The following is a 25840-nucleotide window of genomic DNA, read 5'->3' as shown; positions in this document are numbered from 1 at the left end:
AGTATATGTGCATTAACTCAAAACTAAATGGCATGTGGGTCTTGTCATGGTGCTTGTTGAGTGCAGGAAAATGACAGATTACCATTTGCCATCCACCCTTGCTGCTGTTTTACCATCTATAAATGGCGTACGTACATGCTCTTCCATTGCTTACGGCCATACCACCCTGAATACGCCCGATCTCGTCCGATCTCGGAAGCTAAGCAGGGTCGGGCCGGGTCAGTACTTGCATGGGAGACCGCCTGGGAATACCCGGTGCTGTAAGCTTTTTATTCTCACCTTTCATCAGCAGAGGGCGCTGCTCCTCCTTTACTGGAGCCAGCTCCTTGGAAAACAGCACCAGTGGACAAACTCTCTTTTTTTTTTTGTTTTAATTTGTCATTGAGTATATGTGCATTAACTGAAAACTAAATGGCGTGTGGGTCTTGTCATGGCGCTTGTTGAGTGCAGGAAAATGACAGATTACCATTTGCCATCCACCCTTGCTGATGTTTTAACATCTATAAATGGCGTGCGTGCATGTTCTTCCATGGCTTACGGCCATACCACCCTGAATACGCCCGATCTCGTCCCATCTCGGAAGCTAAGCAGGGTCGGGCCGGGTCAGTACTTGGATGGGAGACCGCCTGGGAATACCCGGTGCTGTAAGCTTTTTATTCTCACCTTTCATCAGCAGAGGGCGCTGCTCCTCCTTTACTGGAGCCAGCTCCTTGGAAAACAGCACCAGTGGACAAACTCTCTTTTTTTTTTTGTTTTAATTTGTCAGTGAGTATATGTGTATTAACTGAAAACTAAATGGCGTGTGGGTCTTGTCATGGTGCTTGTTGAGTGCAGGAAAATGACAGATTACCATTTGCCATCCACCCTTGCTGATGTTTTACCATCTATAAATGGCGTGCGTGCATGCTCTTCCATGGCTTACGGCCATACCACCCTGAATACGCCCGATCTCGTCCGATCTCGGAAGCTAAGCAGGGTCGGGCCGGGTCAGTACTTGGATGGGAGACCGCCTGGGAATACTCGGTGCTGTAAGCTTTTTATTCTCACCTTTCATCAGCAGAGGGCGCTGCTCCTCCTTTACTGGAGCCAGCTCCTTGGAAAACAGCACCAGTGGACAAACTCCTTTTTTTCCCTTTTTTTTCCTTTTTTGTTTTTTTTTAATTTCTCAATGAGTATATGTGCATTAACTCAAAACTAAATGGCGTGTGGGTCTTGTCATGGTGCTTGTTGAGTGCAGGAAAATGACAGATTACCATTTGCCATCCACCCTTGCTGATGTTTTACCATCTATAAATGGCATGCGTGCATGCTCTTCCATGGCTTACGGCCATACCACCCTGAATACGCCCGATCTCGTCCGATCTCGGAAGCTAAGCAGGGTCGGGCCGGGTCAGTACTTGGATGGGAGACCGCCTGGGAATACCCGGTGCTGTAAGCTTTTTATTCTCACCTTTCATCAGCAGAGGGCGCTGCTCCTCCTTTACTGGAGCCAGCTCCTTGGAAAACAGCACCAGTGGACAAACTCTTTTTTTTTTTGTTTTAATTTGTCAGTGAGTATATGTGCATTAACTGAAAACTAAATGGCGTGTGGGTCTTGTCATGGCGCTTGTTGAGTGCAGGAAAATGACAGATTACCATTTGCCATCCACCCTTGCTGATGTTTTACCATCTATAAATGGCGTGCGTGCATGCTCTTCCATGGCTTACGGCCATACCACCCTGAATACGCCCGATCTCGTCCGATCTCGGAAGCTAAGCAGGGTCGGGCCGGGTCAGTACTTGGATGGGAGACCGCCTGGGAATACCCGGTGCTGTAAGCTTTTTATTCTCACCTTTCATCAGCAGAGGGCGCTGCTCCTCCTTTACTGGAGCCAGCTCCTTGGAAAACAGCACCAGTGGACAAACTCCTTTTTTTCCCTTTTTTTTCCTTTTTTGTTTTTTTTAATTTCTCAATGAGTATATGTGCATTAACTCAAAACTAAATGGCGTGTGGGTCTTGTCATGGTGCTTGTTGAGTGCAGGAAAATGACAGATTACCATTTGCCATCCACCCTTGCTGATGTTTTACCATCTATAAATGGCGTGCGTGCATGCTCTTCCATGGCTTACGGCCATACCACCCTGAATACGCCCGATCTCGTCCCATCTCGGAAGCTAAGCAGGGTCGGGCCGGGTCAGTACTTGGATGGGAGACCGCCTGGGAATACCTGGTGCTGTAAGCTTTTTATTCTCACCTTTCATCAGCAGAGGGCGCTGCTCCTCCTTTACTGGAGCCAGCTCCTTGGAAAACAGCACCAGTGGACAAACTCTCTTTTTTTTTTTTTTTAATTTGTCAGTGAGTATATGTGCATTAACTGAAAACTAAATGGCGTGTGGGTCTTGTCATGGCGCTTGTTGAGTGCAGGAAAATGACAGATTACCATTTGCCATCCACCCTTGCTGATGTTTTACCATCTATAAATGGCGTGCGTGCATGCTCTTCCATGGCTTACGGCCATACCACCCTGAATACGCCCGATCTCGTCCGATCTCGGAAGCTAAGCAGGGTCGGGCCGGGTCAGTACTTGGATGGGAGATCGCCTGGGAATACCCGGTGCTGTAAGCTTTTTATTCTCACCTTTCATCAGCAGAGGGCGCTGCTCCTCCTTTACTGGAGCCAGCTCCTTGGAAAACAGCACCAGTGGACAAACTCTCCTTTTTTTCCCTTTTTTTTCCTTTTTTGTTTTTTTTAATTTCTCAATGAGTATATGTGCATTAACTCAAAACTAAATGGCGTGTGGGTCTTGTCATGGTGCTTGTTGAGTGCAGGAAAATGACAGATTACCATTTGCCATCCACCCTTGCTGATGTTTTACCATCTATAAATGGCGTGCGTGCATGCTCTTCCATGGCTTACGGCCATACCACCCTGAATACGCCCGATCTCGTCTGATCTCGGAAGCTAAGCAGGGTCGGGCCGGGTCAGTACTTGGATGGGAGACCGCCTGGGAATACCCGGTGCTGTAAGCTTTTTATTCTCACCTTTCATCAGCAGAGGGCGCTGCTCCTCCTTTACTGGAGCCAGCTCCTTGGAAAACAGCACCAGTGGACAAACTCTCTTTTTTTTTTTGTTTTAATTTGTCAGTGAGTATATGTGCATTAACTGAAAACTAAATGGCGTGTGGGTCTTGTCATGGCGCTTGTTGAGTGCAGGAAAATGACAGATTACCATTTGCCATCCACCCTTGCTGATGTTTTACCATCTATAAATGGCGTGCGTGCATGCTCTTCCATGGCTTACGGCCATACCACCCTGAATACGCCCGATCTCGTCCGATCTCGGAAGCTAAGCAGGGTCGGGCCGGGTCAGTACTTGGATGGGAGACCGCCTGGGAATACCCGGTGCTGTAAGCTTTTTATTCTCACCTTTCATCAGCAGAGGGCGCTGCTCCTCTTTTACTGGAGCCAGCTCCTTGGAAAACAGCACCAGTGGACAAACTCTCCTTTTTTTCCCTTTTTTTTCCTTTTTTGTTTTTTTTAATTTCTCAATGAGTATATGTGCATTAACTCAAAACTAAATGGCGTGTGGGTCTTGTCATGGTGCTTGTTGAGTGCAGGAAAATGACAGATTACCATTTGCCATCCACCCTTGCTGATGTTTTACCATCTATAAATGGCGTGCGTGCATGCTCTTCCATGGCTTACGGCCATACCACCCTGAATACGCCCGATGTCGTCCGATCTCGGAAGCTAAGCAGGGTCGGGCCGGGTCAGTACTTGGATGGGAGACCGCCTGGGAATACCCGGTGCTGTAAGCTTTTTATTCTCACCTTTCATCAGCAGAGGGCGCTGCTCCTCCTTTACTGGAGCCAGCTCCTTGGAAAACAGCACCAGTGGACAAACTCTCCTTTTTTTCCCTTTTTTTTCCTTTTTTGTTTTTTTTAATTTCTCAATGAGTATATGTGCATTAACTCAAAACTAAATGGCGTGTGGGTCTTGTCATGGTGCTTGTTGAGTGCAGGAAAATGACAGATTACCATTTGCCATCCACCCTTGCTGATGTTTTACCATCTATAAATGGCGTGCGTGCATGCTCTTCCATGGCTTACGGCCATACCACCCTGAATACGCCCGATCTCATCCGATCTCGGAAGCTAAGCAGGGTCGGGCCGGGTCAGTACTTGGATGGGAGACCGCCTGGGAATACCCGGTGCTGTAAGCTTTTTATTCTCACCTTTCATCAGCAGAGGGCGCTGCTCCTCCTTTACTGGAGCCAGCTCCTTGGAAAACAGCACCAGTGGACAAACTCTCCTTTTTTTCCCTTTTTTTTCCTTTTTTGTTTTTTTTAATTTCTCAATGAGTATATGTGCATTAACTCAAAACTAAATGGCGTGTGGGTCTTGTCATGGTGCTTGTTGAGTGCAGGAAAATGACAGATTACCATTTGCCATCCACCCTTGCTGATGTTTTACCATCTATAAATGGCGTGCGTGCATGCTCTTCCATGGCTTACGGCCATACCACCCTGAATACGCCCGATCTCGTCCGATCTCGGAAGCTAAGCAGGGTCGGGCCGGGTCAGTACTTGGATGGGAGACCGCCTGGGAATACCCGGTGCTGTAAGCTTTTTATTCTCACCTTTCATCAGCAGAGGGCGCTGCTCCTCCTTTACTGGAGCCAGCTCCTTGGAAAACAGCACCAGTGGACAAACTCTTTTTTTTTTTGTTTTAATTTGTCAGTGAGTATATGTGCATTAACTGAAAACTAAATGGCGTGTGGGTCTTGTCATGGCGCTTGTTGAGTGCAGGAAAATGACAGATTACCATTTGCCATCCACCCTTGCTGATGTTTTACCATCTATAAATGGCGTGCGTGCATGCTCTTCCATGGCTTACGGCCATACCACCCTGAATACGCCCGATCTCGTCCGATCTCGGAAGCTAAGCAGGGTCGGGCCGGGTCAGTACTTGGATGGGAGACCGCCTGGGAATACCCGGTGCTGTAAGCTTTTTATTCTCACCTTTCATCAGCAGAGGGCGCTGCTCCTCCTTTACTGGAGCCAGCTCCTTGGAAAACAGCACCAGTGGACAAACTCTCTTTTTTTTTTTCTTTTTTTTTTTTTTTTAATTTGTCAGTGAGTATATGTGCATTAACTGAAAAATAAATGGCGTGTGGGTCTTGTCATGGCGCTTGTTGAGTGCAGGAAAATGACAGATTACCATTTGCCATCCACCCTTGCTGATGTTTTACCATCTATAAATGGCGTGCGTGCATGCCCTTCCATGGCTTACGGCCATACCACCCTGAATACGCCCGATCTCGTCCGATCTCGGAAGCTAAGCAGGGTCGGGCCGGGTCAGTACTTGGATGGGAGACCGCCTGGGAATACCCGGTGCTGTAAGCTTTTTATTCTCACCTTTCATCAGCAGAGGGCGCTGCTCCTCCTTTACTGGAGCCAGCTCCTTGGAAAACAGCACCAGTGGACAAACTCTCTTTTTTTCCCTTTTTTTTCCTTTTTTGTTTTTTTTAATTTCTCAATGAGTATATGTGCATTAACTCAAAACTAAATGGCGTGTGGGTCTTGTCATGGTGCTTGTTGAGTGCAGGAAAATGACAGATTACCATTTGCCATCCACCCTTGCTGATGTTTTACCATCTATAAATGGCGTGCGTGCATGCTCTTCCATGGCTTACGGCCATACCACCCTGAATACGCCCGATCTCGTCCGATCTCGGAAGCTAAGCAGGGTCGGGCCGGGTCAGTACTTGGATGGGAGACCGCCTGGGAATACCTGGTGCTGTAAGCTTTTTATTCTCACCTTTCATCAGCAGAGGGCGCTGCTCCTCCTTTACTGGAGCCAGCTCCTTGGAAAACAGCACCAGTGGACAAACTCTCTTTTTTTTTTTGTTTTAATTTGTCAGTGAGTATATGTGCATTAACTCAAAACTAAATGGCGTGTGGGTCTTGTCATGGCGCTTGTTGAGTGCAGGAAAATGACAGATTACCATTTGCCATCCACCCTTGCTGATGTTTTACCATCTATAAATGGCGTGCGTGCATGCCCTTCCATGGCTTACGGCCATACCACCCTGAATACGCCCGATCTCGTCCGATCTCGGAAGCTAAGCAGGGTCGGGCCGGGTCAGTACTTGGATGGGAGACCGCCTGGGAATACCCGGTGCTGTAAGCTTTTTATTCTCACCTTTCATCAGCAGAGGGCGCTGCTCCTCCTTTACTGGAGCCAACTCCTTGGAAAACAGCACCAGTGGACAAACTCTCCTTTTTTTCCCTTTTTTTTCCTTTTTTGTTTTTTTTTAATTTCTCAATGAGTATATGTGCATTAACTCAAAACTAAATGGCATGTGGGTCTTGTCATGGTGCTTGTTGAGTGCAGGAAAATGACAGATTACCATTTGCCATCCACCCTTGCTGCTGTTTTACCATCTATAAATGGCGTACGTGCATGCTCTTCCATGGCTTACGGCTATACCACCCTGAATACGCCCGATCTCGTCCGATCTCGGAAGCTAAGCAGGGTCGGGCCGGGTCAGTACTTGGATGGGAGACCGCCTGGGAATACCTGGTGCTGTAAGCTTTTTATTCTCACCTTTCATCAGCAGAGGGCGCTGCTCCTCCTTTACTGGAGCCAGCTCCTTGGAAAACAGCACCAGTGGACAAACTCTCTTTTTTTTTTTTTTTTAATTTATCAGTGAGTATATGTGCATTAACTGAAAACTAAATGGCGTGTGGGTCTTGTCATGGCGCTTGTTGAGTGCAGGAAAATAACAGATTACCATTTGCCATCCACCCTTGCTGATGTTTTACCATCTATAAATGGCGTGCGTGCATGCTCTTCCATGGCTTACGGCCATACCACCCTGAATACGCCCGATCTCGTCCGATCTCGGAAGCTAAGCAGGGTCGGGCCGGGTCAGTACTTGGATGGGAGACCGCCTGGGAATACCCGGTGCTGTAAGCTTTTTATTCTCACCTTTCATCAGCAGAGGGCGCTGCTCCTCCTTTACTGGAGCCAGCTCCTTGGAAAACAGCACCAGTGGACAAACTCTCCTTTTTTTCCCTTTTTTTTTTTTTTTTTAATTTGTCAGTGAGTATATGTGCATTAACTCAAAACTAAATGGCATGTGGGTCTTGTCATGGTGCTTGTTGAGTGCAGGAAAATGACAGATTACCATTTGCCATCCACCCTTGCTGATGTTTTACCATCTATAAATGGCGTGCGTGTATGCTCTTCCATGGCTTACGGCCATACCACCCTGAATACGCCCGATCTCGTCCGATCTCGGAAGCTAAGCAGGGTCGGGCCGGGTCAGTACTTGCATGGGAGACCGCCTGGGAATACCCGGTGCTGTAAGCTTTTTATTCTCACCTTTCATCAGCAGAGGGCGCTGCTCCTCCTTTACTGGAGCCAGCTCCTTGGAAAACAGCACCAGTGGACAAACTCTCTTTTTTTTTTTCTTTTTTTTTTTTTTTTAATTTGTCAGTGAGTATATGTGTATTAACTGAAAAATAAATGGCGTGTGGGTCTTGTCATGGCGCTTGTTGAGTGCAGGAAAATGACAGATTACCATTTGCCATCCACCCTTGCTGATGTTTTACCATCTATAAATGGCGTGCGTGCATGCTCTTCCATGGCTTACGGCCATACCACCCTGAATACGCCCGATCTCGTCCGATCTCGGAAGCTAAGCAGGGTCGGGCCGGGTCAGTACTTGGATGGGAGACCGCCTGGGAATACCCGGTGCTGTAAGCTTTTTATTCTCACCTTTCATCAGCAGAGGGCGCTGCTCCTCCTTTACTGGAGCCAGCTCCTTGGAAAACAGCACCAGTGGACAAACTCTCTTTTTTTCCCTTTTTTTTCCTTTTTTGTTTTTTTTAATTTCTCAATGAGTATATGTGCATTAACTCAAAACTAAATGGCGTGTGGGTCTTGTCATGGTGCTTGTTGAGTGCAGGAAAATGACAGATTACCATTTGCCATCCACCCTTGCTGATGTTTTACCATCTATAAATGGCGTGCGTGCATGCTCTTCCATGGCTTACGGCCATACCACCCTGAATACGCCCGATCTCGTCCGATCTCAGAAGCTAAGCAGGGTCGGGCCGGGTCAGTACTTGGATGGGAGACCGCCTGGGAATACCTGGTGCTGTAAGCTTTTTATTCTCACCTTTCATCAGCAGAGGGCGCTGCTCCTCCTTTACTGGAGCCAGCTCCTTGGAAAACAGCACCAGTGGACAAACTCTCTTTTTTTTTTTGTTTTAATTTGTCAGTGAGTATATGTGCATTAACTCAAAACTAAATGGCGTGTGGGTCTTGTCATGGCGCTTGTTGAGTGCAGGAAAATGACAGATTACCATTTGCCATCCACCCTTGCTGATGTTTTACCATCTATAAATGGCGTGCGTGCATGCCCTTCCATGGCTTACGGCCATACCACCCTGAATACGCCCGATCTCGTCCGATCTCGGAAGCTAAGCAGGGTCGGGCCGGGTCAGTACTTGGATGGGAGACCGCCTGGGAATACCCGGTGCTGTAAGCTTTTTATTCTCACCTTTCATCAGCAGAGGGCGCTGCTCCTCCTTTACTGGAGCCAACTCCTTGGAAAACAGCACCAGTGGACAAACTCTCCTTTTTTTCCCTTTTTTTTACTTTTTTGTTTTTTTTTAATTTCTCAATGAGTATATGTGCATTAACTCAAAACTAAATGGCATGTGGGTCTTGTCATGGTGCTTGTTGAGTGCAGGAAAATGACAGATTACCATTTGCCATCCACCCTTGCTGCTGTTTTACCATCTATAAATGGCGTACGTGCATGCTCTTCCATTGCTTACGGCCATACCACCCTGAATACGCCCGATCTCGTCCGATCTCGGAAGCTAAGCAGGGTCGGGCCGGGTCAGTACTTGGATGGGAGACCGCCTGGGAATACCTGGTGCTGTAAGCTTTTTATTCTCACCTTTCATCAGCAGAGGGCGCTGCTCCTCCTTTACTGGAGCCAGCTCCTTGGAAAACAGCACCAGTGGACAAACTCTCTTTTTTTTTTTTTTTTAATTTATCAGTGAGTATATGTGCATTAACTGAAAACTAAATGGCGTGTGGGTCTTGTCATGGCGCTTGTTGAGTGCAGGAAAATAACAGATTACCATTTGCCATCCACCCTTGCTGATGTTTTACCATCTATAAATGGCGTGCGTGCATGCTCTTCCATGGCTTACGGCCATACCACCCTGAATACGCCCGATCTCGTCCGATCTCGGAAGCTAAGCAGGGTCGGGCCGGGTCAGTACTTGGATGGGAGACCGCCTGGGAATACCCGGTGCTGTAAGCTTTTTATTCTCACCTTTCATCAGCAGAGGGCGCTGCTCCTCCTTTACTGGAGCCAGCTCCTTGGAAAACAGCACCAGTGGACAAACTCTCCTTTTTTTCCCTTTTTTTTCCTTTTTTGTTTTTTTTAATTTCTCAATGAGTATATGTGCATTAACTCAAAACTAAATGGCGTGTGGGTCTTGTCATGGTGCTTGTTGAGTGCAGGAAAATGACAGATTACCATTTGCCATCCACCCCTGCTGATGTTTTACCATCTATAAATGGCGTGCGTGCATGCTCTTCCATGGCTTACGGCCATACCACCCTGAATACGCCCGATCTCGTCCGATCTCGGAAGCTAAGCAGGGTCGGGCCGGGTCAGTACTTGGATGGGAGACCGCCTGGGAATACCCGGTGCTGTAAGCTTTTTATTCTCACCTTTCATCAGCAGAGGGCGCTGCTCCTCCTTTACTGGAGCCAGCTCCTTGGAAAACAGCACCAGTGAACAAACTCTCCTTTTTTTCCCTTTTTTTTCCTTTTTTGTTTTTTTTAATTTCTCAATGAGTATATGTGCATTAACTCAAAACTAAATGGCATGTGGGTCTTGTCATGGTGCTTGTTGAGTGCAGGAAAATGACAGATTACCATTTGCCATCCACCCTTGCTGCTGTTTTACCATCTATAAATGGCGTACGTACATGCTCTTCCATTGCTTACGGCCATACCACCCTGAATACGCCCGATCTCGTCCGATCTCGGAAGCTAAGCAGGGTCGGGCCGGGTCAGTACTTGCATGGGAGACCGCCTGGGAATACCCGGTGCTGTAAGCTTTTTATTCTCACCTTTCATCAGCAGAGGGCGCTGCTCCTCCTTTACTGGAGCCAGCTCCTTGGAAAACAGCACCAGTGGACAAACTCTCTTTTTTTTTTTGTTTTAATTTGTCAGTGAGTATATGTGCATTAACTGAAAACTAAATGGCGTGTGGGTCTTGTCATGGCGCTTGTTGAGTGCAGGAAAATGACAGATTACCATTTGCCATCCACCCTTGCTGATGTTTTACCATCTATAAATGGCGTGCGTGCATGTTCTTCCATGGCTTACGGCCATACCACCCTGAATACGCCCGATCTCGTCCGATCTCGGAAGTTAAGCAGGGTCGGGCCGGGTCAGTACTTGGATGGGAGACCGCCTGGGAATACCCGGTGCTGTAAGCTTTTTATTCTCACCTTTCATCAGCAGAGGGCGCTGCTCCTCCTTTACTGGAGCCAGCTCCTTGGAAAACAGCACCAGTGGACAAACTCTCCTTTTTTTCCCTTTTTTTTCCTTTTTTGTTTTTTTTAATTTCTCAATGAGTATATGTGCATTAACTCAAAACTAAATGGCGTGTGGGTCTTGTCATGGTGCTTGTTGAGTGCAGGAAAATGACAGATTACCATTTGCCATCCACCCTTGCTGATGTTTTACCATCTATAAATGGCGTGCGTGCATGCTCTTCCATGGCTTACGGCCATACCACCCTGAATACGCCCGATCTCGTCCGATCTCGGAAGCTAAGCAGGGTCGGGCCGGGTCAGTACTTGGATGGGAGACCGCCTGGGAATACCCGGTGCTGTAAGCTTTTTATTCTCACCTTTCATCAGCAGAGGGCGCTGCTCCTCCTTTACTGGAGCCAGCTCCTTGGAAAACAGCACCAGTGGACAAACTCTCCTTTTTTTCACTTTTTTTTCCTTTTTTGTTTTTTTTAATTTCTCAATGAGTATATGTGCATTAACTCAAAACTAAATGGCGTGTGGGTCTTGTCATGGTGCTTGTTGAGTGCAGGAAAATGACAGATTACCATTTGCCATCCACCCTTGCTGATGTTTTACCATCTATAAATGGCGTGCGTGCATGCTCTTCCATGGCTTACGGCCATACCACCCTGAATACGCCCGATCTCGTCCGATCTCGGAAGCTAAGCAGGGTCGGGCCGGGTCAGTACTTGGATGGGAGACCGCCTGGGAATACCCGGTGCTGTAAGCTTTTTATTCTCACCTTTCATCAGCAGAGGGCGCTGCTCCTCCTTTACTGGAACCAGCTCCTTGGAAAACAGCACCAGTGGACAAACTCTCCTTTTTTTCCCTTTTTGTTCCTTTTTTGTTTTTTTTAATTTCTCAATAAGTATATGTGCATTAACTCAAAACTAAATGGCGTGTGGGTCTTGTCATGGCGCTTGTTGAGTGCAGGAAAATGACAGATTACCATTTGCCATCCACCCTTGCTGATGTTTTACCATCTATAAATGGCGTGCGTGCATGCTCTTCCATGGCTTACGGCCATACCACCCTGAATACGCCCGATGTCGTCCGATCTCGGAAGCTAAGCAGGGTCGGGCCGGGTCAGTACTTGGATGGGAGATCGCCTGGGAATACCCGGTGCTGTAAGCTTTTTATTCTCACCTTTCATCAGCAGAGGGCGCTGCTCCTCCTTTACTGGAGCCAGCTCCTTGGAAAACAGCACCAGTGGACAAACTCTCCTTTTTTTCCCTTTTTTTTCCTTTTTTGTTTTTTTTAATTTCTCAATGAGTATATGTGCATTAACTCAAAACTAAATGGCGTGTGGGTCTTGTCATGGTGCTTGTTGAGTGCAGGAAAATGACAGATTACCATTTGCCATCCACCCTTGCTGATGTTTTACCATCTATAAATGGCGTGCGTGCATGCTCTTCCATGGCTTACGGCCATACAACCCTGAATACGCCCGATCTCGTCCGATCTCGGAAGCTAAGCAGGGTCGGGCCGGGTCAGTACTTGGATGGGAGACCGCCTGGGAATACCCGGTGCTGTAAGCTTTTTATTCTCACCTTTCATCAGCAGAGGGCGCTGCTCCTCCTTTACTGGAGCCAGCTCCTTGGAAAACAGCACCAGTGGACAAACTCTCTTTTTTTTTTTGTTTTAATTTGTCAGTGAGTATATGTGCATTAACTGAAAACTAAATGGCGTGTGGGTCTTGTCATGGCGCTTGTTGAGTGCAGGAAAATGACAGATTACCATTTGCCATCCACCCTTGCTGATGTTTTACCATCTATAAATGGCGTGCGTGCATGCTCTTCCATGGCTTACGGCCATACCACCCTGAATACGCCCGATCTCGTCCGATCTCGGAAGCTAAGCAGGGTCGGGCCGGGTCAGTACTTGGATGGGAGACCGCCTGGGAATACCCGGTGCTGTAAGCTTTTTATTCTCACCTTTCATCAGCAGAGGGCGCTGCTCCTCCTTTACTGGAGCCAGCTCCTTGGAAAACAGCACCAGTGGACAAACTCTCTTTTTTTTTTCCCTTTTTTTTTCCTTTTTTGTTTTTTTTAATTTCTCAATGAGTATATGTGCATTAACTCAAAACTAAATGGCGTGTGGGTCTTGTCATGGTGCTTGTTGAGTGCAGGAAAATGACAGATTACCATTTGCCATCCACCCTTGCTGATGTTTTACCATCTATAAATGGCGTGCGTGCATGCTCTTCCATGGCTTACGGCCATACCACCCTGAATACGCCCGATCTCGTCCGATCTCGGAAGCTAAGCAGGGTCGGGCCGGGTCAGTACTTGGATGGGAGACCGCCTGGGAATACCCGGTGCTGTAAGCTTTTTATTCTCACCTTTCATCAGCAGAGGGCGCTGCTCCTCCTTTACTGGAGCCAGCTCCTTGGAAAACAGCACCAGTGGACAAACTCTCCTTTTTTTCCCTTTTTTTTTTTTTTTTTAATTTGTCAGTGAGTATATGTGCATTAACTCAAAACTAAATGGCATGTGGGTCTTGTCATGGTGCTTGTTGAGTGCAGGAAAATGACAGATTACCATTTGCCATCCACCCTTGCTGATGTTTTACCATCTATAAATGGCGTGCGTGTATGCTCTTCCATGGCTTACGGCCATACCACCCTGAATACGCCCGATCTCGTCCGATCTCGGAAGCTAAGCAGGGTCGGGCCGGGTCAGTACTTGGATGGGAGACCGCCTGGGAATACCCGGTGCTGTAAGCTTTTTATTCTCACCTTTCATCAGCAGAGGGCGCTGCTCCTCCTTTACTGGAGCCAGCTCCTTGGAAAACAGCACCAGTGGACAAACTCTCTTTTTTTTTTTCTTTTTTTTTTTTTTTTAATTTGTCAGTGAGTATATGTGCATTAACTGAAAAATAAATGGCGTGTGGGTCTTGTCATGGCGCTTGTTGAGTGCAGGAAAATAACAGATTACCATTTGCCATCCACCCTTGCTGATGTTTTACCATCTATAAATGGCGTGCGTGCATGCTCTTCCATGGCTTACGGCCATACCACCCTGAATACGCCCGATCTCGTCCGATCTCGGAAGCTAAGCAGGGTCGGGCCGGGTCAGTACTTGGATGGGAGACCGCCTGGGAATACCCGGTGCTGTAAGCTTTTTATTCTCACCTTTCATCAGCAGAGGGCGCTGCTCCTCCTTTACTGGAGCCAGCTCCTTGGAAAACAGCACCAGTGGACAAACTCTCTTTTTTTCCCTTTTTTTTCCTTTTTTGTTTTTTTTAATTTCTCAATGAGTATATGTGCATTAACTCAAAACTAAATGGCATGTGGGTCTTGTCATGGTGCTTGTTGAGTGCAGGAAAATGACAGATTACCATTTGCCATCCACCCTTGCTGCTGTTTTACCATCTATAAATGGCGTACGTGCATGCTCTTCCATTGCTTACGGCCATACCACCCTGAATACGCCCGATCTCGTCCGATCTCGGAAGCTAAGCAGGGTCGGGCCGGGTCAGTACTTGGATGGGAGACCGCCTGGGAATACCTGGTGCTGTAAGCTTTTTATTCTCACCTTTCATCAGCAGAGGGCGCTGCTCCTCCTTTACTGGAGCCAGCTCCTTGGAAAACAGCACCAGTGGACAAACTCTCTTTTTTTTTTTTTTTTAATTTATCAGTGAGTATATGTGCATTAACTGAAAACTAAATGGCGTGTGGGTCTTGTCATGGCACTTGTTGAGTGCAGGAAAATAACAGATTACCATTTGCCATCCACCCTTGCTGATGTTTTACCATCTATAAATGGCGTGCGTGCATGCTCTTCCATGGCTTACGGCCATACCACCCTGAATACGCCCGATCTCGTCCGATCTCGGAAGCTAAGCAGGGTCGGGCCGGGTCAGTACTTGGATGGGAGACCGCCTGGGAATACCCGGTGCTGTAAGCTTTTTATTCTCACCTTTCATCAGCAGAGGGCGCTGCTCCTCCTTTACTGGAGCCAGCTCCTTGGAAAACAGCACCAGTGGACAAACTCTCCTTTTTTTCCCTTTTTTTTCCTTTTTTGTTTTTTTTAATTTCTCAATAAGTATATGTGCATTAACTCAAAACTAAATGGCGTGTGGGTCTTGTCATGGTGCTTGTTGAGTGCAGGAAAATGACAGATTACCATTTGCCATCCACCCTTGCTGATGTTTTACCATCTATAAATGGCGTGCGTGCATGCTCTTCCATGGCTTACGGCCATACCACCCTGAATACGCCCAATCTCGTCCGATCTCGGAAGCTAAGCAGGGTCGGCCCGGGTCAGTACTTGGATGGGAGACCGCCTGGGAATACCCGGTGCTGTAAGCTTTTTATTCTCACCTTTCATCAGCAGAGGGCGCTGCTCCTCCTTTACTGGAGCCAGCTCCTTGGAAAACAGCACCAGTGGACAAACTCTCTTTTTTTTTTTTTTTTAATTTATCAGTGAGTATATGTGCATTAACTGAAAACTAAATGGCGTGTGGGTCTTGTCATGGTGCTTGTTGAGTGCAGGAAAATGACAGATTACCATTTGCCATCCACCCTTGCTGATGTTTTACCATCTATAAATGGCGTGCGTGCATGCTCTTCCATGGCTTACGGCCATACCACCCTGAATACGCCCGATCTCGTCCGATCTCGGAAGCTAAGCAGGGTCGGGCCGGGTCAGTACTTGGATGGGAGACCGCCTGGGAATACCCGGTGCTGTAAGCTTTTTATTCTCACCTTTCATCAGCAGAGGGCGCTGCTCCTCCTTTACTGGAGCCAGCTCCTTGGAAAACAGCACCAGTGGACAAACTCTCCTTTTTTTCCCTTTTTTTTCCTTTTTTGTTTTTTTTAATTTCTCAATGAGTATATGTGCATTAACTCAAAACTAAATGGCGTGTGGGTCTTGTCATGGTGCTTGTTGAGTGCAGGAAAATGACAGATTACCATTTGCCATCCACCCTTGCTGATGTTTTACCATCTATAAATGGCGTGCGTGCATGCTCTTCCATGGCTTACGGCCATACCACCCTGAATACGCCCGATCTCGTCCGATCTCGGAAGCTAAGCAGGGTCGGGCCGGGTCAGTACTTGCATGGGAGACCGCCTGGGAATACCCGGTGCTGTAAGCTTTTTATTCTCACCTTTCATCAGCAGAGGGCGCTGCTCCTCCTTTACTGGAGCCAGCTCCTTGGAAAACAGCACCAGTGGACAAACTCTCTTTTTTTTTTGTTTTAATTTGTCAGTGAGTATATGTGCATTAACTGAAAACTAAATGGCGTGTGGGTCTTGTCATGGCGCTTGTTGAGTGCAGGAAAATGACAGATTACCATTTGCCATCCACCCTTGCTGATGTTTTACCATCTATAAATGGCGTGCGTGCATGCTCTTCCATGGCTTACGGCCATACCACCCTGAATACGCCCGATGTCGTCCGATCTCGGAAGCTAAGCAGGGTCGGGCCGGGTCAGTACTTGGATGGGAGATCGCCTGGGAATACCCGGTGCTGTAAGCTTTTTATTCTCACCTTTCATCAGCAGAGGGCGCTGCTCCTCCTTTACTGGAGCCAGCTCCTTGGAAAACAGCACCAGTGGACAAACTCTCCTTTTTTTCCCTTTTTTTTCCTTTTTTGTTTTTTTTAATTTCTCAATGAGTATATGTGCATTAACTCAAAACTAAATGGCGTGTGGGTCTTGTCATGGTGCTTGTTGAGTGCAGGAAAATGACAGATTACCATTTGCCATCCACCCTTGCTGATGTTTTACCATCTATAAATGGCGTGCGTGCATGCTCTTCCATGGCTTACGGCCATACAACCCTGAATACGCCCGATCTCGTCCGATCTCGGAAGCTAAGCAGGGTCGGGCCGGGTCAGTACTTGGATGGGAGACCGCCTGGGAATACCCGGTGCTGTAAGCTTTTTATTCTCACCTTTCATCAGCAGAGGGCGCTGCTCCTCCTTTACTGGAGCCAGCTCCTTGGAAAACAGCACCAGTGGACAAACTCTCTTTTTTTTTTTGTTTTAATTTGTCAGTGAGTATATGTGCATTAACTGAAAACTAAATGGCGTGTGGGTCTTGTCATGGCGCTTGTTGAGTGCAGGAAAATGACAGATTACCATTTGCCATCCACCCTTGCTGATGTTTTACCATCTATAAATGGCGTGCGTGCATGCTCTTCCATGGCTTACGGCCATACCACCCTGAATACGCCCGATCTCGTCCGATCTCGGAAGCTAAGCAGGGTCGGGCCGGGTCAGTACTTGGATGGGAGACCGCCTGGGAATACCCGGTGCTGTAAGCTTTTTATTCTCACCTTTCATCAGCAGAGGGCGCTGCTCCTCCTTTACTGGAGCCAGCTCCTTGGAAAACAGCACCAGTGGACAAACTCTCTTTTTTTTTTCCCTTTTTTTTTCCTTTTTTGTTTTTTTTAATTTCTCAATGAGTATATGTGCATTAACTCAAAACTAAATGGCGTGTGGGTCTTGTCATGGTGCTTGTTGAGTGCAGGAAAATGACAGATTACCATTTGCCATCCACCCTTGCTGATGTTTTACCATCTATAAATGGCGTGCGTGCATGCTCTTCCATGGCTTACGGCCATACCACCCTGAATACGCCCGATCTCGTCCGATCTCGGAAGCTAAGCAGGGTCGGGCCGGGTCAGTACTTGGATGGGAGACCGCCTGGGAATACCCGGTGCTGTAAGCTTTTTATTCTCACCTTTCATCAGCAGAGGGCGCTGCTCCTCCTTTACTGGAGCCAGCTCCTTGGAAAACAGCACCAGTGGACAAACTCTCCTTTTTTTCCCTTTTTTTTTTTTTTTTTAATTTGTCAGTGAGTATATGTGCATTAACTCAAAACTAAATGGCATGTGGGTCTTGTCATGGTGCTTGTTGAGTGCAGGAAAATGACAGATTACCATTTGCCATCCACCCTTGCTGATGTTTTACCATCTATAAATGGCGTGCGTGTATGCTCTTCCATGGCTTACGGCCATACCACCCTGAATACGCCCGATCTCGTCCGATCTCGGAAGCTAAGCAGGGTCGGGCCGGGTCAGTACTTGGATGGGAGACCGCCTGGGAATACCCGGTGCTGTAAGCTTTTTATTCTCACCTTTCATCAGCAGAGGGCGCTGCTCCTCCTTTACTGGAGCCAGCTCCTTGGAAAACAGCACCAGTGGACAAACTCTCTTTTTTTTTTTCTTTTTTTTTTTTTTTTAATTTGTCAGTGAGTATATGTGCATTAACTGAAAAATAAATGGCGTGTGGGTCTTGTCATGGCGCTTGTTGAGTGCAGGAAAATAACAGATTACCATTTGCCATCCACCCTTGCTGATGTTTTACCATCTATAAATGGCGTGCGTGCATGCTCTTCCATGGCTTACGGCCATACCACCCTGAATACGCCCGATCTCGTCCGATCTCGGAAGCTAAGCAGGGTCGGGCCGGGTCAGTACTTGGATGGGAGACCGCCTGGGAATACCCGGTGCTGTAAGCTTTTTATTCTCACCTTTCATCAGCAGAGGGCGCTGCTCCTCCTTTACTGGAGCCAGCTCCTTGGAAAACAGCACCAGTGGACAAACTCTCTTTTTTTCCCTTTTTTTTCCTTTTTTGTTTTTTTTAATTTCTCAATGAGTATATGTGCATTAACTCAAAACTAAATGGCATGTGGGTCTTGTCATGGTGCTTGTTGAGTGCAGGAAAATGACAGATTACCATTTGCCATCCACCCTTGCTGCTGTTTTACCATCTATAAATGGCGTACGTGCATGCTCTTCCATTGCTTACGGCCATACCACCCTGAATACGCCCGATCTCGTCCGATCTCGGAAGCTAAGCAGGGTCGGGCCGGGTCAGTACTTGGATGGGAGACCGCCTGGGAATACCTGGTGCTGTAAGCTTTTTATTCTCACCTTTCATCAGCAGAGGGCGCTGCTCCTCCTTTACTGGAGCCAGCTCCTTGGAAAACAGCACCAGTGGACAAACTCTCTTTTTTTTTTTTTTTTAATTTATCAGTGAGTATATGTGCATTAACTGAAAACTAAATGGCGTGTGGGTCTTGTCATGGCACTTGTTGAGTGCAGGAAAATAACAGATTACCATTTGCCATCCACCCTTGCTGATGTTTTACCATCTATAAATGGCGTGCGTGCATGCTCTTCCATGGCTTACGGCCATACCACCCTGAATACGCCCGATCTCGTCCGATCTCGGAAGCTAAGCAGGGTCGGGCCGGGTCAGTACTTGGATGGGAGACCGCCTGGGAATACCCGGTGCTGTAAGCTTTTTATTCTCACCTTTCATCAGCAGAGGGCGCTGCTCCTCCTTTACTGGAGCCAGCTCCTTGGAAAACAGCACCAGTGGACAAACTCTCCTTTTTTTCCCTTTTTTTTCCTTTTTTGTTTTTTTTAATTTCTCAATAAGTATATGTGCATTAACTCAAAACTAAATGGCGTGTGGGTCTTGTCATGGTGCTTGTTGAGTGCAGGAAAATGACAGATTACCATTTGCCATCCACCCTTGCTGATGTTTTACCATCTATAAATGGCGTGCGTGCATGCTCTTCCATGGCTTACGGCCATACCACCCTGAATACGCCCAATCTCGTCCGATCTCGGAAGCTAAGCAGGGTCGGCCCGGGTCAGTACTTGGATGGGAGACCGCCTGGGAATACCCGGTGCTGTAAGCTTTTTATTCTCACCTTTCATCAGCAGAGGGCGCTGCTCCTCCTTTACTGGAGCCAGCTCCTTGGAAAACAGCACCAGTGGACAAACTCTCTTTTTTTTTTTTTTTAATTTATCAGTGAGTATATGTGCATTAACTGAAAACTAAATGGCGTGTGGGTCTTGTCATGGTGCTTGTTGAGTGCAGGAAAATGACAGATTACCATTTGCCATCCACCCTTGCTGATGTTTTACCATCTATAAATGGCGTGCGTGCATGCTCTTCCATGGCTTACGGCCATACCACCCTGAATACGCCCGATCTCGTCCGATCTCGGAAGCTAAGCAGGGTCGGGCCGGGTCAGTACTTGGATGGGAGACCGCCTGGGAATACCCGGTGCTGTAAGCTTTTTATTCTCACCTTTCATCAGCAGAGGGCGCTGCTCCTCCTTTACTGGAGCCAGCTCCTTGGAAAACAGCACCAGTGGACAAACTCTCCTTTTTTTCCCTTTTTTTTCCTTTTTTGTTTTTTTTAATTTCTCAATGAGTATATGTGCATTAACTCAAAACTAAATGGCGTGTGGGTCTTGTCATGGTGCTTGTTGAGTGCAGGAAAATGACAGATTACCATTTGCCATCCACCCTTGCTGATGTTTTACCATCTATAAATGGCGTGCGTGCATGCTCTTCCATGGCTTACGGCCATACCACCCTGAATACGCCCGATCTCGTCCGATCTCGGAAGCTAAGCAGGGTCGGGCCGGGTCAGTACTTGCATGGGAGACCGCCTGGGAATACCCGGTGCTGTAAGCTTTTTATTCTCACCTTTCATCAGCAGAGGGCGCTGCTCCTCCTTTACTGGAGCCAGCTCCTTGGAAAACAGCACCAGTGGACAAACTCTCTTTTTTTTTTGTTTTAATTTGTCAGTGAGTATATGTGCATTAACTGAAAACTAAATGGCGTGTGGGTCTTGTCATGGTGCTTGTTGAGTGCAGGAAAATGACAGATTACCATTTGCCATCCACCCTTGCTGATGTTTTACCATCTATAAATGGCGTGCGTGCATGTTCTTCCATGGCTTACGGCCATACCACCCTGAATACGCCCGATCTCGTCCGATCTCGGAAGCTAAGCAGGGTCGGGCCGGGTCAGTACTTGGATGGGAGACCGCCTGGGAATACCCGGTGCTGTAAGCTTTTTATTCTCACCTTTCATCAGCAGAGGGCGCTGCTCCTCCTTTACTGGAGCCAGCTCCTTGGAAAACAGCACCAGTGGACAAACTCTCCTTTTTTTCCCTTTTTTTTCCTTTTTTGTTTTTTTTAATTTCTCAATGAGTATATGTGCATTAACTCAAAACTAAGTGGCGTGTGGGTCTTGTCATGGTGCTTGTTGAGTGCAGGAAAATGACAGATTACCATTTGCCATCCACCCTTGCTGATGTTTTACCATCTATAAATGGCGTGCGTGCATGCTCTTCCATGGCTTACGGCCATACCACCCTGAATACGCCCGATCTCGTCCGATCTCGGAAGCTAAGCAGGGTCGGGCCGGGTCAGTACTTGGATGGGAGACCGCCTGGGAATACCCGGTGCTGTAAGCTTTTTATTCTCACCTTTCATCAGCAGAGGGCGCTGCTCCTCCTTTACTGGAACCAGCTCCTTGGAAAACAGCACCAGTGGACAAACTCTCCTTTTTTTCCCTTTTTGTTCCTTTTTTGTTTTTTTTAATTTCTCAATAAGTATATGTGCATTAACTCAAAACTAAATGGCGTGTGGGTCTTGTCATGGTGCTTGTTGAGTGCAGGAAAATGACAGATTACCATTTGCCATCCACCCTTGCTGATGTTTTACCATCTATAAATGGCGTGCGTGCATGCTCTTCCATGGCTTACGGCCATACCACCCTGAATACGCCCGATCTCGTCCGATCTCGGAAGCTAAGCAGGGTCGGGCCGGGTCAGTACTTGGATGGGAGACCGCCTGGGAATACCCGGTGCTGTAAGCTTTTTATTCTCACCTTTCATCAGCAGAGGGCGCTGCTCCTCCTTTACTGGAGCCAGCTCCTTGGAAAACAGTACCAGTGGACAAACTCTCCTTTTTTTCCCTTTTTTTTCCTTTTTTGTTTTTTTTCAATTTCTCAATGAGTATGTGTGCATTAACTCAAAACTAAATGGCGTGTGGGTCTTGTCATGGTGCTTGTTGAGTGCAGGAAAATGACAGATTACCATTTGCCATCCACCCTTGCTGATGTTTTACCATCTATAAATGGCGTGCGTGCATGCTCTTCCATGGCTTACGGCCATACCACCCTGAATACGCCCGATCTCGTCTGATCTCGGAAGCTAAGCAGGGTCGGGCCGGGTCAGTACTTGGATGGGAGACCGCCTGGGAATACCCGGTGCTGTAAGCTTTTTATTCTCACCTTTCATCAGCAGAGGGCGCTGCTCCTCCTTTACTGGAGCCAGCTCCTTGGAAAACAGCACCAGTGGACAAACTCTCTTTTTTTTTTTTTTTTAATTTGTCAGTGAGTATATGTGCATTAACTGAAAACTAAATGGCGTGTGGGTCTTGTCATGGCGCTTGTTGAGTGCAGGAAAATGACAGATTACCATTTGCCATCCACCCTTGCCGATGTTTTACCATCTATAAATGGCGTGCGTGCATGCTCTTCCATGGCTTACGGCCATACCACCCTGAATACGCCCGATCTCGTCCGATCTCGGAAGCTAAGCAGGGTCGGGCCGGGTCAGTACTTGGATGGGAGACCGCCTGGGAATACCCGGTGCTGTAAGCTTTTTATTCTCACCTTTCATCAGCAGAGGGCGCTGCTCCTCCTTTACTGGAGCCAGCTCCTTGGAAAACAGCACCAGTGGACAAACTGTCTTTTTTTTTTTCTTTTTTTTTTTTTTTTAATTTGTCAGTGAGTATATGTGCATTAACTGAAAAATAAATGGCGTGTGGGTCTTGTCATGGCGCTTGTTGAGTGCAGGAAAATGACAGATTACCATTTGCCATCCACCCTTGCTGATGTTTTACCATCTATAAATGGCGTGCGTGCATGCTCTTCCATGGCTTACGGCCATACCACCCTGAATACGCCCGATCTCGTCCGATCTCGGAAGCTAAGCAGGGTCGGGCCGGGTCAGTACTTGGATGGGAGACCGCCTGGGAATACCCGGTGCTGTAAGCTTTTTATTCTCACCTTTCATCAGCAGAGGGCGCTGCTCCTCCTTTACTGGAGCCAGCTCCTTGGAAAACAGTACCAGTGGACAAACTCTCCTTTTTTTCCCTTTTTTTTCCTTTTTTGTTTTTTTTCAATTTCTCAATGAGTATGTGTGCATTAACTCAAAACTAAATGGCGTGTGGGTCTTGTCATGGTGCTTGTTGAGTGCAGGAAAATGACAGATTACCATTTGCCATCCACCCTTGCTGATGTTTTACCATCTATAAATGGCGTGCGTGCATGCTCTTCCATGGCTTACGGCCATACCACCCTGAATACGCCCGATCTCGTCTGATCTCGGAAGCTAAGCAGGGTCGGGCCGGGTCAGTACTTGGATGGGAGACCGCCTGGGAATACCCGGTGCTGTAAGCTTTTTATTCTCACCTTTCATCAGCAGAGGGCGCTGCTCCTCCTTTACTGGAGCCAGCTCCTTGGAAAACAGCACCAGTGGACAAACTCTCTTTTTTTTTTTTTTTTAATTTGTCAGTGAGTATATGTGCATTAACTGAAAACTAAATGGCGTGTGGGTCTTGTCATGGCGCTTGTTGAGTGCAGGAAAATGACAGATTACCATTTGCCATCCACCCTTGCTGATGTTTTACCATCTATAAATGGCGTGCGTGCATGCTCTTCCATGGCTTACGGCCATACCACCCTGAATACGCCCGATCTCGTCCGATCTCGGAAGCTAAGCAGGGTCGGGCCGGGTCAGTACTTGGATGGGAGACCGCCTGGGAATACCCGGTGCTGTAAGCTTTTTATTCTCACCTTTCATCAGCAGAGGGCGCTGCTCCTCCTTTACTGGAGCCAGCTCCTTGGAAAACAGCACCAGTGGACAAACTCTCCTTTTTTTCCCTTTTTTTTCCTTTTTTGTTTTTTTTAATTTCTCAATGAGTATATGTGCATTAACTCAAAACTAAATGGCGTGTGGGTCTTGTCATGGTGCTTGTTGAGTGCAGGAAAATGACAGATTACCATTTGCCATCCACCCTTGCTGATGTTTTACCATCTATAAATGGCGTGCGTGCATGCTCTTCCATGGCTTAAGGCCATACCACCCTGAATACGCCCGATCTCGTCCGATCTCGGAAGCTAAGCAGGGTCGGGCCGGGTCAGTACTTGGATGGGAGACCGCCTGGGAATACCCGGTGCTGTAAGCTTTTTATTCTCACCTTTCATCAGCAGAGGGCGCTGCTCCTCCTTTATTGGAGCCAGCTCCTTGGAAAACAGCACCAGTGGACAAACTCTCTTTTTTTTTTTGTTTTAATTTGTCAGTGAGTATATGTGCATTAACTGAAAACTAAATGGCGTGTGAGTCTTGTCATGGCGCTTGTTGAGTGCAGGAAAATAACAGATTACCATTTGCCATCCACCCTTGCTGATGTTTTACCATCTATAAATGGCGTGCGTGCATGCTCTTCCATGGCTTACGGCCATACCACCCTGAATACGCCCGATCTCGTCCGATCTCGGAAGCTAAGCAGGGTCGGGCCGGGTCAGTACTTGGATGGGAGACCGCCTGGGAATACCCGGTGCTGTAAGCTTTTTATTCTCACCTTTCATCAGCAGAGGGCGCTGCTCCTCCTTTACTGGAGCCAGCTCCTTGGAAAACAGCACCAGTGGACAAACTCTCTTTTTTTCCCTTTTTTTTCCTTTTTTGTTTTTTTTAATTTCTCAATAAGTATATGTGCATTAACTCAAAACTAAATGGCGTGTGGGTCTTGTCATGGTGCTTGTTGAGTGCAGGAAAATGACAGATTACCATTTGCCATCCACCCTTGCTGATGTTTTACCATCTATAAATGGCGTGCGTGCATGCTCTTCCATGGCTTACGGCCATACCACCCTGAATACGCCCGATCTCGTCCGATCTCGGAAGCTAAGCAGGGTCGGGCCGGGTCAGTACTTGGATGGGAGACCGCCTGGGAATACCTGGTGCTGTAAGCTTTTTATTCTCACCTTTCATCAGCAGAGGGCGCTGCTCCTCCTTTACTGGAGCCAGCTCCTTGGAAAACAGCACCAGTGGACAAACTCTCTTTTTTTTTTTTTTTTAATTTATCAGTGAGTATATGTGCATTAACTGAAAACTAAATGGCGTGTGGGTCTTGTCATGGCGCTTGTTGAGTGCAGGAAAATAACAGATTACCATTTGCCATCCACCCTTGCTGATGTTTTACCATCTATAAATGGCGTGCGTGCATGCTCTTCCATGGCTTACGGCCATACCACCCTGAATACGCCCGATCTCGTCCGATCTCGGAAGCTAAGCAGGGTCGGGCCGGGTCAGTACTTGGATGGGAGACCGCCTGGGAATACCCGGTGCTGTAAGCTTTTTATTCTCACCTTTCATCAGCAGAGGGCGCTGCTCCTCCTTTACTGGAGCCAGCTCCTTGGAAAACAGTACCAGTGGACAAACTCTCCTTTTTTTCCCTTTTTTTTCCTTTTTTGTTTTTTTTAATTTCTCAATGAGTATATGTGCATTAACTCAAAACTAAATGGCGTGTGGGTCTTGTCATGGTGCTTGTTGAGTGCAGGAAAATGACAGATTACCATTTGCCATCCACCCTTGCTGATGTTTTACCATCTATAAATGGCGTGCGTGCATGCTCTTCCATGGCTTACGGCCATACCACCCTGAATACGCCCGATCTCGTCCGATCTTGGAAGCTAAGCAGGGTCGGGCCGGGTCAGTACTTGGATGGGAGACCGCCTGGGAATACCCGGTGCTGTAAGCTTTTTATTCTCACCTTTCATCAGCAGAGGGCGCTGCTCCTCCTTTACTGGAACCAGCTCCTTGGAAAACAGCACCAGTGGACAAACTCTCCTTTTTTTCCCTTTTTGTTCCTTTTTTGTTTTTTTTAATTTCTCAATAAGTATATGTGCATTAACTCAAAACTAAATGGCGTGTGGGTCTTGTCATGGTGCTTGTTGAGTGCAGGAAAATGACAGATTACCATTTGCCATCCACCCTTGCTGATGTTTTACCATCTATAAATGGCGTGCGTGCATGCTCTTCCATGGCTTACGGCCATACCACCCTGAATACGCCCGATCTCGTCCGATCTCGGAAGCTAAGCAGGGTCGGGCCGGGTCAGTACTTGGATGGGAGACCGCCTGGGAATACCCGGTGCTGTAAGCTTTTTATTCTCACCTTTCATCAGCAGAGGGCGCTGCTCCTCCTTTACTGGAGCCAGCTCCTTGGAAAACAGTACCAGTGGACAAACTCTCCTTTTTTTCCCTTTTTTTTCCTTTTTTGTTTTTTTTCAATTTCTCAATGAGTATGTGTGCATTAACTCAAAACTAAATGGCGTGTGGGTCTTGTCATGGTGCTTGTTGAGTGCAGGAAAATGACAGATTACCATTTGCCATCCACCCTTGCTGATGTT

The 25840-nt window shown here is 47.4% G+C and overlaps 65 non-coding genes across 65 annotated transcripts; all 65 read left to right on the top strand.

Moving 5' to 3' along the window:
- Nucleotides 1-148: 148 nt before the first annotated feature.
- Nucleotides 149-267, top strand: LOC144460886 (5S ribosomal RNA). Its single transcript, XR_013489605.1, has one exon. It is a non-coding gene; the product is annotated as a 5S ribosomal RNA (ribosomal RNA).
- Nucleotides 268-532: 265 nt separating this feature from the next.
- On the top strand, nt 533-651 carry LOC144461224 (5S ribosomal RNA). The gene has a single exon (XR_013489943.1). It is a non-coding gene; the product is annotated as a 5S ribosomal RNA (ribosomal RNA).
- Nucleotides 652-916: 265 nt separating this feature from the next.
- LOC144460959 (5S ribosomal RNA) lies at nt 917-1035 on the top strand. The gene has a single exon (XR_013489678.1). It is a non-coding gene; the product is annotated as a 5S ribosomal RNA (ribosomal RNA).
- A 284-nt stretch (nt 1036-1319) lies between these two features.
- On the top strand, nt 1320-1438 carry LOC144460232 (5S ribosomal RNA). The gene has a single exon (XR_013488948.1). It is a non-coding gene; the product is annotated as a 5S ribosomal RNA (ribosomal RNA).
- Nucleotides 1439-1701: 263 nt separating this feature from the next.
- On the top strand, nt 1702-1820 carry LOC144460231 (5S ribosomal RNA). Its single transcript, XR_013488947.1, has one exon. It is a non-coding gene; the product is annotated as a 5S ribosomal RNA (ribosomal RNA).
- A 283-nt stretch (nt 1821-2103) lies between these two features.
- LOC144461200 (5S ribosomal RNA) lies at nt 2104-2222 on the top strand. Its single transcript, XR_013489919.1, has one exon. It is a non-coding gene; the product is annotated as a 5S ribosomal RNA (ribosomal RNA).
- A 264-nt stretch (nt 2223-2486) lies between these two features.
- LOC144460968 (5S ribosomal RNA) lies at nt 2487-2605 on the top strand. The gene has a single exon (XR_013489687.1). It is a non-coding gene; the product is annotated as a 5S ribosomal RNA (ribosomal RNA).
- Nucleotides 2606-2890: 285 nt separating this feature from the next.
- On the top strand, nt 2891-3009 carry LOC144460660 (5S ribosomal RNA). Its single transcript, XR_013489379.1, has one exon. It is a non-coding gene; the product is annotated as a 5S ribosomal RNA (ribosomal RNA).
- Nucleotides 3010-3274: 265 nt separating this feature from the next.
- LOC144460230 (5S ribosomal RNA) lies at nt 3275-3393 on the top strand. The gene has a single exon (XR_013488946.1). It is a non-coding gene; the product is annotated as a 5S ribosomal RNA (ribosomal RNA).
- Nucleotides 3394-3678: 285 nt separating this feature from the next.
- LOC144461211 (5S ribosomal RNA) lies at nt 3679-3797 on the top strand. The gene has a single exon (XR_013489930.1). It is a non-coding gene; the product is annotated as a 5S ribosomal RNA (ribosomal RNA).
- A 285-nt stretch (nt 3798-4082) lies between these two features.
- Nucleotides 4083-4201, top strand: LOC144460791 (5S ribosomal RNA). Its single transcript, XR_013489510.1, has one exon. It is a non-coding gene; the product is annotated as a 5S ribosomal RNA (ribosomal RNA).
- Nucleotides 4202-4486: 285 nt separating this feature from the next.
- LOC144460228 (5S ribosomal RNA) lies at nt 4487-4605 on the top strand. The gene has a single exon (XR_013488944.1). It is a non-coding gene; the product is annotated as a 5S ribosomal RNA (ribosomal RNA).
- A 263-nt stretch (nt 4606-4868) lies between these two features.
- LOC144460227 (5S ribosomal RNA) lies at nt 4869-4987 on the top strand. The gene has a single exon (XR_013488943.1). It is a non-coding gene; the product is annotated as a 5S ribosomal RNA (ribosomal RNA).
- A 277-nt stretch (nt 4988-5264) lies between these two features.
- LOC144460226 (5S ribosomal RNA) lies at nt 5265-5383 on the top strand. The gene has a single exon (XR_013488942.1). It is a non-coding gene; the product is annotated as a 5S ribosomal RNA (ribosomal RNA).
- A 284-nt stretch (nt 5384-5667) lies between these two features.
- LOC144460608 (5S ribosomal RNA) lies at nt 5668-5786 on the top strand. The gene has a single exon (XR_013489326.1). It is a non-coding gene; the product is annotated as a 5S ribosomal RNA (ribosomal RNA).
- A 265-nt stretch (nt 5787-6051) lies between these two features.
- On the top strand, nt 6052-6170 carry LOC144460225 (5S ribosomal RNA). The gene has a single exon (XR_013488941.1). It is a non-coding gene; the product is annotated as a 5S ribosomal RNA (ribosomal RNA).
- Nucleotides 6171-6456: 286 nt separating this feature from the next.
- Nucleotides 6457-6575, top strand: LOC144460681 (5S ribosomal RNA). Its single transcript, XR_013489400.1, has one exon. It is a non-coding gene; the product is annotated as a 5S ribosomal RNA (ribosomal RNA).
- A 265-nt stretch (nt 6576-6840) lies between these two features.
- On the top strand, nt 6841-6959 carry LOC144460224 (5S ribosomal RNA). The gene has a single exon (XR_013488940.1). It is a non-coding gene; the product is annotated as a 5S ribosomal RNA (ribosomal RNA).
- Nucleotides 6960-7236: 277 nt separating this feature from the next.
- LOC144460884 (5S ribosomal RNA) lies at nt 7237-7355 on the top strand. Its single transcript, XR_013489603.1, has one exon. It is a non-coding gene; the product is annotated as a 5S ribosomal RNA (ribosomal RNA).
- A 277-nt stretch (nt 7356-7632) lies between these two features.
- LOC144460223 (5S ribosomal RNA) lies at nt 7633-7751 on the top strand. Its single transcript, XR_013488939.1, has one exon. It is a non-coding gene; the product is annotated as a 5S ribosomal RNA (ribosomal RNA).
- Nucleotides 7752-8035: 284 nt separating this feature from the next.
- On the top strand, nt 8036-8154 carry LOC144461042 (5S ribosomal RNA). The gene has a single exon (XR_013489761.1). It is a non-coding gene; the product is annotated as a 5S ribosomal RNA (ribosomal RNA).
- A 265-nt stretch (nt 8155-8419) lies between these two features.
- LOC144460222 (5S ribosomal RNA) lies at nt 8420-8538 on the top strand. The gene has a single exon (XR_013488938.1). It is a non-coding gene; the product is annotated as a 5S ribosomal RNA (ribosomal RNA).
- Nucleotides 8539-8824: 286 nt separating this feature from the next.
- LOC144460597 (5S ribosomal RNA) lies at nt 8825-8943 on the top strand. The gene has a single exon (XR_013489315.1). It is a non-coding gene; the product is annotated as a 5S ribosomal RNA (ribosomal RNA).
- A 265-nt stretch (nt 8944-9208) lies between these two features.
- On the top strand, nt 9209-9327 carry LOC144460221 (5S ribosomal RNA). The gene has a single exon (XR_013488937.1). It is a non-coding gene; the product is annotated as a 5S ribosomal RNA (ribosomal RNA).
- A 285-nt stretch (nt 9328-9612) lies between these two features.
- Nucleotides 9613-9731, top strand: LOC144460220 (5S ribosomal RNA). Its single transcript, XR_013488936.1, has one exon. It is a non-coding gene; the product is annotated as a 5S ribosomal RNA (ribosomal RNA).
- Nucleotides 9732-10016: 285 nt separating this feature from the next.
- LOC144460883 (5S ribosomal RNA) lies at nt 10017-10135 on the top strand. The gene has a single exon (XR_013489602.1). It is a non-coding gene; the product is annotated as a 5S ribosomal RNA (ribosomal RNA).
- A 265-nt stretch (nt 10136-10400) lies between these two features.
- LOC144461496 (5S ribosomal RNA) lies at nt 10401-10519 on the top strand. The gene has a single exon (XR_013490198.1). It is a non-coding gene; the product is annotated as a 5S ribosomal RNA (ribosomal RNA).
- A 285-nt stretch (nt 10520-10804) lies between these two features.
- LOC144460219 (5S ribosomal RNA) lies at nt 10805-10923 on the top strand. The gene has a single exon (XR_013488935.1). It is a non-coding gene; the product is annotated as a 5S ribosomal RNA (ribosomal RNA).
- A 285-nt stretch (nt 10924-11208) lies between these two features.
- On the top strand, nt 11209-11327 carry LOC144460217 (5S ribosomal RNA). The gene has a single exon (XR_013488933.1). It is a non-coding gene; the product is annotated as a 5S ribosomal RNA (ribosomal RNA).
- A 285-nt stretch (nt 11328-11612) lies between these two features.
- LOC144461268 (5S ribosomal RNA) lies at nt 11613-11731 on the top strand. Its single transcript, XR_013489987.1, has one exon. It is a non-coding gene; the product is annotated as a 5S ribosomal RNA (ribosomal RNA).
- Nucleotides 11732-12016: 285 nt separating this feature from the next.
- On the top strand, nt 12017-12135 carry LOC144461162 (5S ribosomal RNA). Its single transcript, XR_013489881.1, has one exon. It is a non-coding gene; the product is annotated as a 5S ribosomal RNA (ribosomal RNA).
- A 265-nt stretch (nt 12136-12400) lies between these two features.
- On the top strand, nt 12401-12519 carry LOC144460216 (5S ribosomal RNA). Its single transcript, XR_013488932.1, has one exon. It is a non-coding gene; the product is annotated as a 5S ribosomal RNA (ribosomal RNA).
- Nucleotides 12520-12807: 288 nt separating this feature from the next.
- Nucleotides 12808-12926, top strand: LOC144460215 (5S ribosomal RNA). Its single transcript, XR_013488931.1, has one exon. It is a non-coding gene; the product is annotated as a 5S ribosomal RNA (ribosomal RNA).
- A 277-nt stretch (nt 12927-13203) lies between these two features.
- LOC144460214 (5S ribosomal RNA) lies at nt 13204-13322 on the top strand. Its single transcript, XR_013488930.1, has one exon. It is a non-coding gene; the product is annotated as a 5S ribosomal RNA (ribosomal RNA).
- Nucleotides 13323-13599: 277 nt separating this feature from the next.
- On the top strand, nt 13600-13718 carry LOC144460213 (5S ribosomal RNA). Its single transcript, XR_013488929.1, has one exon. It is a non-coding gene; the product is annotated as a 5S ribosomal RNA (ribosomal RNA).
- A 284-nt stretch (nt 13719-14002) lies between these two features.
- LOC144460586 (5S ribosomal RNA) lies at nt 14003-14121 on the top strand. Its single transcript, XR_013489304.1, has one exon. It is a non-coding gene; the product is annotated as a 5S ribosomal RNA (ribosomal RNA).
- Nucleotides 14122-14386: 265 nt separating this feature from the next.
- On the top strand, nt 14387-14505 carry LOC144460212 (5S ribosomal RNA). Its single transcript, XR_013488928.1, has one exon. It is a non-coding gene; the product is annotated as a 5S ribosomal RNA (ribosomal RNA).
- Nucleotides 14506-14790: 285 nt separating this feature from the next.
- Nucleotides 14791-14909, top strand: LOC144461266 (5S ribosomal RNA). Its single transcript, XR_013489985.1, has one exon. It is a non-coding gene; the product is annotated as a 5S ribosomal RNA (ribosomal RNA).
- A 265-nt stretch (nt 14910-15174) lies between these two features.
- Nucleotides 15175-15293, top strand: LOC144460211 (5S ribosomal RNA). The gene has a single exon (XR_013488927.1). It is a non-coding gene; the product is annotated as a 5S ribosomal RNA (ribosomal RNA).
- A 285-nt stretch (nt 15294-15578) lies between these two features.
- On the top strand, nt 15579-15697 carry LOC144460882 (5S ribosomal RNA). Its single transcript, XR_013489601.1, has one exon. It is a non-coding gene; the product is annotated as a 5S ribosomal RNA (ribosomal RNA).
- Nucleotides 15698-15961: 264 nt separating this feature from the next.
- LOC144461267 (5S ribosomal RNA) lies at nt 15962-16080 on the top strand. The gene has a single exon (XR_013489986.1). It is a non-coding gene; the product is annotated as a 5S ribosomal RNA (ribosomal RNA).
- Nucleotides 16081-16365: 285 nt separating this feature from the next.
- Nucleotides 16366-16484, top strand: LOC144461161 (5S ribosomal RNA). The gene has a single exon (XR_013489880.1). It is a non-coding gene; the product is annotated as a 5S ribosomal RNA (ribosomal RNA).
- Nucleotides 16485-16749: 265 nt separating this feature from the next.
- LOC144460210 (5S ribosomal RNA) lies at nt 16750-16868 on the top strand. Its single transcript, XR_013488926.1, has one exon. It is a non-coding gene; the product is annotated as a 5S ribosomal RNA (ribosomal RNA).
- A 288-nt stretch (nt 16869-17156) lies between these two features.
- LOC144460209 (5S ribosomal RNA) lies at nt 17157-17275 on the top strand. Its single transcript, XR_013488925.1, has one exon. It is a non-coding gene; the product is annotated as a 5S ribosomal RNA (ribosomal RNA).
- Nucleotides 17276-17552: 277 nt separating this feature from the next.
- Nucleotides 17553-17671, top strand: LOC144460208 (5S ribosomal RNA). Its single transcript, XR_013488924.1, has one exon. It is a non-coding gene; the product is annotated as a 5S ribosomal RNA (ribosomal RNA).
- A 277-nt stretch (nt 17672-17948) lies between these two features.
- LOC144460206 (5S ribosomal RNA) lies at nt 17949-18067 on the top strand. The gene has a single exon (XR_013488922.1). It is a non-coding gene; the product is annotated as a 5S ribosomal RNA (ribosomal RNA).
- Nucleotides 18068-18351: 284 nt separating this feature from the next.
- Nucleotides 18352-18470, top strand: LOC144460575 (5S ribosomal RNA). Its single transcript, XR_013489293.1, has one exon. It is a non-coding gene; the product is annotated as a 5S ribosomal RNA (ribosomal RNA).
- A 265-nt stretch (nt 18471-18735) lies between these two features.
- Nucleotides 18736-18854, top strand: LOC144460205 (5S ribosomal RNA). Its single transcript, XR_013488921.1, has one exon. It is a non-coding gene; the product is annotated as a 5S ribosomal RNA (ribosomal RNA).
- A 285-nt stretch (nt 18855-19139) lies between these two features.
- Nucleotides 19140-19258, top strand: LOC144461265 (5S ribosomal RNA). The gene has a single exon (XR_013489984.1). It is a non-coding gene; the product is annotated as a 5S ribosomal RNA (ribosomal RNA).
- Nucleotides 19259-19522: 264 nt separating this feature from the next.
- On the top strand, nt 19523-19641 carry LOC144460204 (5S ribosomal RNA). Its single transcript, XR_013488920.1, has one exon. It is a non-coding gene; the product is annotated as a 5S ribosomal RNA (ribosomal RNA).
- Nucleotides 19642-19926: 285 nt separating this feature from the next.
- Nucleotides 19927-20045, top strand: LOC144460881 (5S ribosomal RNA). The gene has a single exon (XR_013489600.1). It is a non-coding gene; the product is annotated as a 5S ribosomal RNA (ribosomal RNA).
- A 264-nt stretch (nt 20046-20309) lies between these two features.
- LOC144460203 (5S ribosomal RNA) lies at nt 20310-20428 on the top strand. Its single transcript, XR_013488919.1, has one exon. It is a non-coding gene; the product is annotated as a 5S ribosomal RNA (ribosomal RNA).
- A 285-nt stretch (nt 20429-20713) lies between these two features.
- Nucleotides 20714-20832, top strand: LOC144460202 (5S ribosomal RNA). The gene has a single exon (XR_013488918.1). It is a non-coding gene; the product is annotated as a 5S ribosomal RNA (ribosomal RNA).
- A 285-nt stretch (nt 20833-21117) lies between these two features.
- LOC144460201 (5S ribosomal RNA) lies at nt 21118-21236 on the top strand. Its single transcript, XR_013488917.1, has one exon. It is a non-coding gene; the product is annotated as a 5S ribosomal RNA (ribosomal RNA).
- Nucleotides 21237-21522: 286 nt separating this feature from the next.
- Nucleotides 21523-21641, top strand: LOC144460659 (5S ribosomal RNA). Its single transcript, XR_013489378.1, has one exon. It is a non-coding gene; the product is annotated as a 5S ribosomal RNA (ribosomal RNA).
- A 265-nt stretch (nt 21642-21906) lies between these two features.
- Nucleotides 21907-22025, top strand: LOC144460200 (5S ribosomal RNA). Its single transcript, XR_013488916.1, has one exon. It is a non-coding gene; the product is annotated as a 5S ribosomal RNA (ribosomal RNA).
- Nucleotides 22026-22302: 277 nt separating this feature from the next.
- Nucleotides 22303-22421, top strand: LOC144460199 (5S ribosomal RNA). The gene has a single exon (XR_013488915.1). It is a non-coding gene; the product is annotated as a 5S ribosomal RNA (ribosomal RNA).
- A 286-nt stretch (nt 22422-22707) lies between these two features.
- On the top strand, nt 22708-22826 carry LOC144460658 (5S ribosomal RNA). Its single transcript, XR_013489377.1, has one exon. It is a non-coding gene; the product is annotated as a 5S ribosomal RNA (ribosomal RNA).
- A 265-nt stretch (nt 22827-23091) lies between these two features.
- LOC144460198 (5S ribosomal RNA) lies at nt 23092-23210 on the top strand. The gene has a single exon (XR_013488914.1). It is a non-coding gene; the product is annotated as a 5S ribosomal RNA (ribosomal RNA).
- A 285-nt stretch (nt 23211-23495) lies between these two features.
- On the top strand, nt 23496-23614 carry LOC144461157 (5S ribosomal RNA). The gene has a single exon (XR_013489876.1). It is a non-coding gene; the product is annotated as a 5S ribosomal RNA (ribosomal RNA).
- A 265-nt stretch (nt 23615-23879) lies between these two features.
- On the top strand, nt 23880-23998 carry LOC144460197 (5S ribosomal RNA). The gene has a single exon (XR_013488913.1). It is a non-coding gene; the product is annotated as a 5S ribosomal RNA (ribosomal RNA).
- A 284-nt stretch (nt 23999-24282) lies between these two features.
- On the top strand, nt 24283-24401 carry LOC144460563 (5S ribosomal RNA). The gene has a single exon (XR_013489281.1). It is a non-coding gene; the product is annotated as a 5S ribosomal RNA (ribosomal RNA).
- A 265-nt stretch (nt 24402-24666) lies between these two features.
- On the top strand, nt 24667-24785 carry LOC144460195 (5S ribosomal RNA). The gene has a single exon (XR_013488911.1). It is a non-coding gene; the product is annotated as a 5S ribosomal RNA (ribosomal RNA).
- Nucleotides 24786-25070: 285 nt separating this feature from the next.
- Nucleotides 25071-25189, top strand: LOC144461034 (5S ribosomal RNA). The gene has a single exon (XR_013489753.1). It is a non-coding gene; the product is annotated as a 5S ribosomal RNA (ribosomal RNA).
- A 285-nt stretch (nt 25190-25474) lies between these two features.
- On the top strand, nt 25475-25593 carry LOC144460194 (5S ribosomal RNA). Its single transcript, XR_013488910.1, has one exon. It is a non-coding gene; the product is annotated as a 5S ribosomal RNA (ribosomal RNA).
- Nucleotides 25594-25840: the final 247 nt, after the last annotated feature.

This window comes from Epinephelus lanceolatus, chromosome 22, assembly GCF_041903045.1.
Source record: "Epinephelus lanceolatus isolate andai-2023 chromosome 22, ASM4190304v1, whole genome shotgun sequence".
In the NCBI taxonomy this organism is placed as follows: domain Eukaryota; kingdom Metazoa; phylum Chordata; class Actinopteri; order Perciformes; family Serranidae; genus Epinephelus; species Epinephelus lanceolatus.
This window is presented reverse-complemented; position numbering and strand designations above follow the sequence as displayed.